Source organism: Arachis ipaensis, chromosome B1 (genome assembly GCF_059453495.1).
Source record: "Arachis ipaensis isolate K30076 ecotype BB chromosome B1, ASM5945349v1, whole genome shotgun sequence".
NCBI classification, from domain to species: domain Eukaryota; kingdom Viridiplantae; phylum Streptophyta; class Magnoliopsida; order Fabales; family Fabaceae; genus Arachis; species Arachis ipaensis.
The window spans coordinates 89839835-89849017 of NC_142436.1; the positions used below are offsets into that span (position 1 = coordinate 89839835).

Here is a 9183-nt window from a genome sequence, read left to right on the forward strand (position 1 = left end):
CTATGTGACCTTGGAGCAAGTATCAACCTAATACCTGCATCCACTATCAGAAAGCTTGGGTTGACTGAAGAAGTCAAACCAACCCGGATATGTCTTCAACTTGCTGATGGCTCCATTAAATATCCATCAGGCATCATTGAGGACATGATTGTCAAGGTTAGGCCATTCGCCTTTCCCACTGACTTTGTAGTGCTGGAAATAGAGGAGCACAAGAGTGCAACTCTCATTTTAGGAAGACCTTTCGTAGCAACTGGACGAACTCTTGTTGATGTACAAAAAGGGGAAGTGACCTTGAGAGTCAATGAGGATGAGTTCAAGTTAAATGCTGTCAAAGCTATGCAGCATCCAGACACATCAAATGACTGCATGAGCACTGATATTATTGACTCTTTGGTGGAAGTATCAATATGACTGAGAGTCTTGAGTCAGAGCTAGAGGACATCTTTAAAGATGTTCAGCCTGATTTGGAGGAACCAGAGGAAATAAAAGAACCTCTAAAAATCCCTCAGAAAGAGGAGAAACCTCCTAAACCCGAGCTCAAACCACTACCACCATCCCTGAAATATGCATTTCTGGGAGAGGGTGACACTTTTCCAGTGATCATAAGCTCTGCTTTAAATCCACAGGAAGAGAAAGCATTAATTCAAGTGCTAAGGACACACAAGACAGCTCTTGGGTGGTCCATAAATGACCTTAAGGGCATTAGCCCAGCAAGATGCATGCACAAGATCCTATTGGAGGATGATGCTAAGCCAGTGGTTCAACCACAGAGGCGGCTAAATCCAGCCATGAAGGAAGTGGTGTAGAAAGAGGTCACTAAGTTACTAGAGGCTGGGATTATTTATCCTATTTCTGATAGTCCATGGGTGAGCCCTGTCCAAGTTGTCCCCAAGAAGGGAGGCATGACAGTGGTTCATAATGAAAAGAATGAACTGGTTACCACAAGAACAGTTACAGGGTGACGTATGTGTATTGACTACAGAAGGCTCAATACAGCCACCAGAAAGGATAATTTTCCTTTACCATTCATAGACCAGATGCTAGAGAGACTAGCAGGCCATGAATACTACTGCTTTTTGGATGGCTATTCAGGCTACAACCAAGTTACAGTGGATCCTCAAGACCAAGAGAAAACAGCATTCACATGTCCATCTGGAGTATTTACTTACAGAAGAATACCTTTTGGTCTATGCAATGCACCTGCAACCTTTCAGAGGTGCATGCTCTCTATCTTTTCTGATATGGTAGAGAAGTTCCTGGAAGTCTTCATGGATGACTTCTCAGTATTTGGAGACTCATTCAGCTCCTGTCTTGATCATCTAGCACTTGTCCTGAAAAGGTGCCAAGAGACTAACCTGGTCTTAAACTGGGAAAAATGTCACTTTATGGTGACTGAAGGAATTGTCCTTGGACACAAAATTTCAAGCAAGGGGATAGAGGTGGATCAAGCCAAGGTAGAGGTAATTGAGAAATTACCACCACCTGCCAATGTTAAGGCAATCAGAAGCTTTCTGGGGCATGCAGGATTCTATAGGAGGTTCATAAAGGATTTTTTAAAAATTGCAAAACCTCTAAGCAACCTGCTAGCTGCTGACACACCATTTGTGTTTGACACAGAGTGTCTGTAGGCGTTTGAGACCCTGAAGGCCAAGCTGGTCATAGCACCAGTCATCTCTGCACCTGACTGGACATTACCATTCGAATTAATGTGTGATGCCAGTGACCATGCCATTGGTGCAGTGTTGGGACAAAGGCATAACAAGCTTCTGCACATCATTTACTATGCCAATCGTGTTCTAAATGACGCACAGAAGAACTACACAACCACAGAAAAGGAGTTACTTGCAGTGGTTTATGCCATTGACAAATTTAGATCCTATTTAGTAGGTTCAAAAGTAATTGTGTATACTGACCATGCTGCTCTTAAATATCTACTCACAAAGTAGGATTCAAAACCCAGGCTCATAAGATGGGTGTTGCTTCTGCAAGAGTTTGATATAGAAATAAGAGACAGAAAAGGGACAGAGAACTAGGTAGTTGATCACCTGTCCCAGATAGAACCAGTAGCAGGGGCGTCCCTCCCTCCTACTGAGATCTCTGAGACCTTTCTGGATGAGCAAATTTTTGCTATTCAAGAAGCACCATGGTTTGCAGACATTGCAAATTATAAAGCTATGAGGTTCACACCCCAGGAGTACAGCAGGTTGCAAAAGAAAAAAACTAATTTCTGATGCAAAGTAATACTAATGGGATGAACCATATCTCTTTAAGAGATGCGCAGACGGAATGATCCGCAGATGCGTCCCTAGAGAGGAGGCACAGAAGATCCTATGGCATTGCCATGGATCACAGTATGGAGGACATTTTGGAAGTGAGCGAACAGCTACTAAAGTCCTCCAATGTGGCTTCTATTGGCCTACTCTCTATAGAGATGCCCGAGAGTTTGTGCGTAACTGTGACAGTTGCCAAAGAGCTGGTAACTTGCCTCATGGTTATGCCATGCCTCAACAAGGGATCTTAGAGATTGAGTTGTCTGATGTATGGGGTATTAACTTCATGGGTCCTTTCCCACCAACATACTCAAACACTTACATTCTGGTGGTAGTAGACTACGTATCTAAATGGGTGGAAGCAATTGCCACACCCATTAATGATACCAAGACTGTGCTGAAGTTCCTCTAGAAACATATTTTCAGCAGATTCGGTGTTCCCAGAGTACTAATCAGTGATGTGGGCACCCATTTCTGCAATAAACAGCTTTACTCTGCTATGGTTCGATATGGAATTAGCCACAAAGTAGTAACTCCATATCATCCACAGACAAATGGGCAGGCTGAAGTCTCTAATAGAGAACTAAAGAGAATTCTGGAACGGACTGTAATTACCCGTAGAAAGGATTGGGCAAAGAGCTTGGATGATGCTCTGTGGGCATACAGAACAGCATTCAAGACTCCTATAGGAACCTCTCCATACTAGCTTGTGTATAGCAAGGCCTGTCATCTGCCCGTGGAACTGGAACAAAAAGCCTACTGGGCAACCAGATTCCTAAACATGGATGCTAAGTTAGCTGGTGAGAAAAGATTGCTCCAGCTAAATGAGCTAGAGGAGTTCAGACTCAATACTTTTGAAAATACAAAAATTTATAAGGAAAAAGCAAAAAAGTGGCATGACAAGAAATTGTCATCCAGAGTCTTTGAGCCAGGACAAAAAGTTCTGCTGTTCAACTCTAGGCTCAGATTATTCCCCGGGAAACTAAAATCTCGGTGGAGGGGACCATATGTGATTACAGGAGTGTCATCATATGGATATGTTGAGCTTCAAGATATTGATTCTGACAAAAAGTTCATTGTTAATGGACAGAGAATCAAACATTATCTTGAAAGCAATTTTGAGCAAGAATGCTCAAAACTGAGGCTTGAATGAAGCTCAGTAAAAGTCCAGCTAAAGACAATAAAGAAGCGCTTGCTAGGAGGCAACCCAGCCATTAGAAAGTTATTTGTTTTAATTAATACTTGTAGAAGTTTGATATACATTTTTCTTCAAAGGTTAATCATCAAAATTGAAGGAATTCATAGAGTTACAGAAGAATTCAGTGCAAAAAGTAGAGAAAAGGAGCTTGCTGGCAAGAAAATGCCAGTAAGGGGCATTTTGGGTGTTAAACGCCAGAATGGGTACCATTCTGGGCGTTTAACGCCAGAATTGCAGCATCCTGGGCGTTCAGAAAAATGCCCAGTGATAAAGGGGTTTCTGGCATTTAACACCAGCCAGGGTACCTGGCTGGGCGTTAAACGCCCATAATGGCCAACAATTGGGCGTTAAACGCTAGAATGGATACCATTCTGGGCGTTTAACGCCAGAAAGGCAGGGGAAGGAGATTTTGTTTCCAACTTCAAATTTTTTCAAATTTTCATGTTTTGATTCATACTTTTCTGCATAAACATGTTTCAAACTTTCATCATTCACCCTCAATTTTCAAAAATTCAAACATTTTCTAAATATCTTTTCAATTTTCTTTCAAATCCTTCCCAAATCTTCTTCAAAAACTCAATTATCTTCTTAATTTCTTTCCAAATCTTTTTCAACTCATCATATCATCTTTTAATTCTTAAATGCATAACCAAATTTTCAGATTTAACATCTTTATATCTTTTTCAATTACAAATCTCATCTTTTTCATATCATGATTTTATTTTCTTCCATCAATCATATCTCTATGTCATTTCTCTTTTAATTTTTTCAAAATCCCTCCCCTCCTCCTATAAATATACATTCGGCCATCCCCTCCTCTCCACCATTCGAATTTGCCTCTTCTTCTCTCTCTCCCCTTTCCTTTCTTTTGCTTGAGGGCAAGCAAACCTCTAAGTTTGGTGTGTTTTTTCGTGATCACTGAGCTAAGACTCATCAAGATCATGGCACCTAAGGGAAAACAAACCAAATCAAGAGGCAAGAAAGAGAATACTCCAAAGAGAGTCTTTGGAATCAAGAGAGGTTCTTAACTAAAGAACATGCAGACCATTACCACAAAATAATGGGTCTGAGGTCAGTGATCCTGGAAGTTAAATTCAATCTGAAAGAGGATGAATATCCGGAAATCCAAGAGCAAATTCGAAACAGAGGATGGGAAATTCTAGCCAATCCTGAGACAAAGGTTGGAAGAAACATGGTTCAGGAATTCTACTCAAATCTGTGGCTGACAGATAAGCAGAGAATAACTGGAACCGCCTTTCATACCTACTGAACCATGGTCAGAGGGAGGCTTATTTACTTCCATCTGGACAAAATAAGAGAGATCTTCAAATTGCCTCAACTACAAGATGATCCAGAATCCTTTAATAGGAGAATGGTGAGAGTAGATAAGGGGTTGGATCAAGTTCTAGAGGACATATGCCTCCCTGGAACTAAGTGGATAACCAATTCAAAAGGTGTCCCAAACCAACTCAAGAGGGGAGATCTCAAACCAGTTGTAAGAGGCTGGTTGGACTTCATTGGGCATTCTATATTACCTACTAGTAACCGCTCTGAGGTCACCGTCAAAAGAGCAATGATGATTCATTGTATTATGCTTGGAAAAAAAGTGGAGATTCATCATCTGATTTCTTGTGAGATTTACACAATTACAAACAAGAATTCCACTGAAGCCAAACTGGCCTACCCAAGCTTAATTTCTCTGCTATGTAAAGATGTTGGGGTGAGGATGGGAGTAGATGAATTCATCCCAATCGAACACCCAATCACGAAGAAGTCAATGGAAGGACAAGTGCAAGACAACTCCATTAAAAGGAGGTCGCAGGAGTTCCTCCCAGAAATTCCTGAAATTGACTACTGGACTCGCCTAGAAGCATCTGTTACCAAGCTGCAAGAAGCTATGGAACAACTTAAGGAAGAACAGCAGAATCAAAACTGCATGCTCTACAAACTGCTGAAGGAACAGGAGAAGCAGGGGCGTGAGCTACAGGAGCTGAAGCGCCAGAAGCTCTCCCTTGAAGGACCAAGCACCCCACAGATTGAGAGAGCATCCACTCCTCAAAATCAAGGTTGTTGAGTCCTAACTCTGTGATAACCTTTATTTCTAAGAGTCTATTTTAAGAGTCATTTATTCTTCTGCTTTTAATTTTCTGTCTTCTATTATTATGGGTCTGCACTTATATTTATTTTTGATTCTTATTTTGTTTCCATAATCAATAAAAATTTAAAGTTTATGTCTTAAAGCTATGAATGTTCTATGAATCCATCACCTCTCTTAAATAAAAAGTATTTTTAATTGAACAAGAAAAAGAAGTACATGAATTTTGAATTTTAAAATAGTTTAATTATTTTGATGTGGTGGCAATACTATTGTTTTCTGAATGAATGCTTGAATAGTGCATATTTTTGAAGTTGATTGTTTATGAATGTTAAAATTGTTGGCTCTTGAAAGAATGATGGAAAAAAGAGAAATGTTATCTGATGATCTAAAAAATCATAAAATTGATTCTTGAAGCAAGAAAAAGCAGTGAAAAGCTTGCAGAAAAAAAAAGAGAGAAAAGAAAAAGAAAGACAAAGAAAAGCAAGCAGAAAAAGCCAATACCCCTTTAAACCAAAAGGCAAGGGTGATAAAAAGGATCCAAGGCTTTGAGCATCAGTGGATAGGAGGGCCCACAGGAATAAAATCCTGGCCTAAGCGGCTAAACCAAGCTGTCCCTAACCATGTGCTTGTGGCGTGAAGGTGTCAAGTGAAAACTTGAGACTGAGCGGTTAAAGTCGAGGTCCAAAGCAAAAATAAGAGTGTGCTTAAGAACCTTGGACACCTCTAATTGGGGACTCTAGCAAAGTTGAGTCACAATCTGAAAAGGTTCACCCAGTTATGTGTCTGTGGTATTTATGTATGGTAATACTGGAAAACAAAGTGCTTAGGGCCACAGCCAAGACTCACAAAGTAGCTGTGTTCAAGAATCAACATACTTAACCTCAATAACACTATCTGGATTCTGAGTTCCTATAGATGCCAATCATTCTGAACTTCAAGGAATAAAGTGAGATGCCAAAATTGTTCAGAAGCAAAAAGCTAAAAGCCCCGCTCATCTAATTAATATTGATCTTCATAGATGTTTTTGGAATTCATTGTATATTCTCTTCTTTTTATCCTATTTGATTTTCATTTGCTTGGGGACAAGCAACAATTTAAGTTTGGTGTTGTGATGAGCGGATAATTTATACGCTTTTTGGCATTGTTTTTAGTATGTTTTTAGTATATTTTAATTAGTTTTTATTATATTTTTATTATTTTTTATTTAAAATTCACTTTTTTGGACTTTACTATGAGTTTGTATATTTTTCTGTGATTTCAGGTATTTTCTGGCTGAAATTGAGGGACCTGAGCAAAAATCTGATTCAGAGGCTGAAAAAGGACTGCAGATGCTGTTGGATTCTGACCTCCCTGCACTCAAAGTGGATTTTCTGAAGCTACAGATACCCAATTGATGCGCGCTCAATTGCGTTGGAAAGTAGACATCCTGAGCTTTCCAGAAATATATAATAGTCCATGCTTTGCCCGAGATTTGATGGCCCAAACTGGCGTTCCAAGTCAGCTCAACAATTCTGGCGTTTAACACCAGAACTGGCATAAAAACTGGAGTTAAACGCCCAAACTGGCACAAAAGCTGGCGTTTAACTCCAAGAAAAGTCTCTACACATGAAAGCTTCATTGCTCAGCCCAAGCACACACTAAGTGGGCCCCGAAAGTGGAGTTTTACACTAAACACCCTAGCTTACTCATTTTCTGTAACCCTAGGTCACCAGTTCACTATAAAAACTACTTTTAGTGATTCATCTTGTTCCTCATGACATTCTACACGTTTCATATTGTATCTTCTACGGCATGAGTCTCTAAACCCCATTGTTGGGGGTGAGGAGCTCTGCTGTTCTTCATGAATTAATGCAATTACTACTGTTTTCCATTCTATCACGCTTGCTTCTATTCTAAGATATTCATTCGCACTTCAACCTGACGAATGTGATGATCCGTGACAATCATCATCATTCTCACCTATGAACGCGTGCCTGACAACCACCTCCGTTCTACATGCAATCAAGCTTGAATGTGTATCTCTTGGGTTTCTAATCTAAGATTGGAACCTTCGTGGTATAAGCTAGAATTATTGGTGGCCATTCCTGAGATCTGGAATGTCTAAACCTTGTCTGTGGTATTCTGAGTAGGATCTGGGAAGGGATGACTATGACGAGCTTCAAACTCGCGAGTGTTGGGCGTAGTGACAGACGCAAAAGGATCAATGGATCCTATTCCGACACGATCGAGAACCGACAGATGATTAGTCGTGCGGTGACAGCGCATTTGGAACATTTTCACTGAGAGGACAGGAAGTAGCCATTGACAACGGTGATGCCCAACTTAAAGCTTGCCATGGAAGGAGCCTTGCGTGCATGAAGAAGAAGATAGTAGGAAAGCAGAGATTCAGAAGGCAAAGCATCTCCAAAGCCTCAACCTGTTCTTCATTACTGCATAATAAGTATTTATTTCATGTTCTTTTACTTTTTACAATTAAATCTGAGAATTATTGATATCCTGACTAAGAGTTACAAGATAACCATAGCTTGCTTCAAGCCGACAATTTCCGTGGGATCGATCCTTACTCACATAAGGTATTACTTAGACGACCCAGTGCACTTGCTGGTTAGTTGTGTGGAGTTGCAAAAGTGTGATTGTAATTTCGTGCACCAATAGTTCAGATAGACCATCATAGAATATATCTAGAATGGTCCATTCTGAAAGCATGTCAGAAGGACACTTTTTGGTCAGGTGCTTATATCTCTCCCAAGCTTCATAGAGGGATTCACCTTCTTTCTGTCTGAAGGTTTGAACATCCACTCTAAGCTTACTAAGCTTTTGAGGAGGAAAGAACTTGGCTAAGAAAGTCGTGACCAGCTTATCCCAAGAGTTCAGGCTATCTTTAGGTTGAGAGTCCAACCATACTCTAGCTCTGTCTCATACAGCAAACGGGAAAAGCATAAGCCTGTAGACCTCGGGGTCAACCCCATTGGTCTTAACAGTATCACAGATCTGCAAGAATTCAGTCAAGAACTGAAAAGGATCTTCTGATGGAAGTCCATGAAACTTGCAGTTCTGTTGCATCAGAGAAACTAATTGAGGTTTAAGCTCAAAATTGTTTGCTCCAATGGCAGGGATTGAGATTGTTCTTCCATGTAAATTGGAATTAGGTGCAATAAAGTCACCAAGCATCCTCCTTGCATTGTTATTATTTTCGGCCATGTTTTCTTGTTTTTCGAAAATTTCTGTCAGATTTTCTCCAGAGAGTTGTGCTTTAGCTTCCCTTAGCTTCTTCTTCAAAGTCCTTTTAGGTTCAGGATCAGCTTCAACAAGAATGTTCTTATCCTTGTTCCTGCTAATATGAAAAAGAAGAAGAAAGCAGAAAAGAAAATATGGAATTCTCTATGTCACAGTATAGAGATTCCTTTATGTGAGTAGAAGAAAGTAAGAATAGAAGAAGGAAAAGATGAGAATCCAAACACAGGGGTGAGGATAGAAGTGTTAATGGATGAATAAATAAATAGAAGGATATTAGAGATGAGAGAAGAATTCGAAAATTTAACAAAATAATATAAAAATATTTTAAATTTAAATTTAAAATTCAAAAATTAAAATTGAAATTAAATTAAATTAAAATT

The 9183-nt window shown here is 39.8% G+C and overlaps 1 non-coding gene across 1 annotated transcript; it reads left to right on the forward strand.

The window, feature by feature from the left end:
- The first annotated feature begins 8266 nt into the window (after nucleotides 1–8266).
- Nucleotides 8267–8374, forward strand: LOC148577420 (small nucleolar RNA R71). The gene has a single exon (XR_015903721.1). It is a non-coding gene; the product is annotated as a small nucleolar RNA R71 (small nucleolar RNA).
- The last annotated feature ends 809 nt before the right edge of the window (nucleotides 8375–9183 follow it).